The sequence below is a fragment of the Vigna radiata genome, chromosome 1, assembly GCF_000741045.1.
Source record: "Vigna radiata var. radiata cultivar VC1973A chromosome 1, Vradiata_ver6, whole genome shotgun sequence".
Taxonomy (NCBI): Eukaryota; Viridiplantae; Streptophyta; class Magnoliopsida; order Fabales; family Fabaceae; genus Vigna; species Vigna radiata.
Window position 1 is genome coordinate 36,067,934 of NC_028351.1, and position 1,747 is coordinate 36,069,680.

Genomic DNA, 1,747 nt, shown 5'->3' on the forward strand with positions numbered 1-1,747 from the left:
ACAATATAGGATGCCTTATGGCTATATTAATAATTTATGGGTTTCAAAGTTAATTATTCTTATAAGACATTTACAGGATTATCTAAAGTTGAATCATCTTTTACAATTAATATCATTAAAATAAGATATTTAGTATATATATATATATATATATATATATATATATATATATATATATATATATATATATATATATATATATATATATAGCATGTATATTTAAGGTTTGAATGTTTACATTGTTCCTATGTTAAGGTTCTTTTAGTTTAGTATTCGGTTTTAAAAGTGTATAGATTGGATATCAAAGTTGTAAAAATTGTATGAATGAAATCCTACCCGTTAAGTTGGAAGTATCGACGTAAACTCCGTGTTGATGTGGCGTACTTTTGCTCTTCTCTCCTCTGTTATCCAGCTTTTTCTCTCCCTTCCATATTATTTCCATTTATTTTCTTTTTTCTAACAGTCAAATCCCTTGAGCCTTATTCACTTGAGTGGATTTGAGGGAGATTAATTGAATGGATTTGAGAGAATTTGAAGATAATTTTTTTTGTTATTTATTTAAGTGAATTTGTAAGTAAACGAAAGTGGATTTGGAAGTAAAGTTGTGACAGATTAAAATAATTTACTTCCAAATCCACTCTCACTTATCTACAAATCTATTCAAACAAACAACAAAAATATTTATCTTTAAATCCTCTCAAATCCTTTCAATTACTCTTCCCAAAATCCACTCAAATGAACAAAACTTTAATTTTTGGAGCTAATTCTCCACTGTTCCCGCCCCACATTAACCCCTCAAGGCAAACAAGGGTTTATGTAGCTGAAGCATTTTGTTCCCTCCACCGCTAGCGCTCCCTATAGCAGCTCCACCGGGCACCGTCTCTCCTTCGACACCTCCATTGCTAGCCGCACCTTCCTCTCTTCGTGACATTGTCTTCCAGCGCAAGTTCATCTGCAAAATCCAGACGAATCAGCTCCAACAATTGCTCTCCGTCATTTGTCACAACCACCACGTCAGCATCATCAAACTCCGGCGACCACATCTACCTCGTCTATGACTTCGTCAACGGTGCCAACCTGTCTGATTGTCTCTACAATAAGAACAACCCATACTTCACCTTTTTCTCCACATGGATGTCGCGAATACAGGTTGCCATAGATCTCGCTCATGCATTCGATTACATTCACAACAAAACATGTTTGAACATCAATTTCGTCCACAACCACACCAAATCCAGTGACATCATCGTCACAAAACCTTCTTTTAATGCTAGGGTTTGCCGTTTCAGCACCACGCAACTCTACGATGAAATCGACGTAAAAAACGAACAATTAGGTGAAATTCGTGAGAAAGGGGAGATATTTCCACCGTCCACAATGAGATCCAGGCAATTCGAAGGCGTGCGGGGGTACATGGCACCGAAATTTCAAGCCTCCGGCTTATGACTTAGAGGTCTGATATATACGCTTTCAGAGTGGTGATGTTATAGCTCCTGTCCAGGGAGGAGCCATTGAAGTTTAAATATCACGAGAACACGCGCGAATTTTTTAGGACTCGGTGATCGATATGGCGAGAGGTGTGGTTGACGACAACAATGGTGGCATGCAGGGGAAGCTGAGGAAGTGGGTTGATAAGAGATTGAAAGATTCACTTCCCGTGGACGTAGCAGAGAAGCTGGCACGTGTGGCACTGGAGTGGATTTGAATGTTAGAAAAAAGAAAAAAATGAAATTGGAAACCATTAACA

The 1,747-nt window shown here is 37.7% G+C and overlaps 1 pseudogene; it reads left to right on the top strand.

Annotated features, from left to right (window-relative positions):
* The first annotated feature begins 824 nt into the window (after nt 1-824).
* On the top strand, nt 825-1,747 carry LOC106762826 (annotated as a pseudogene).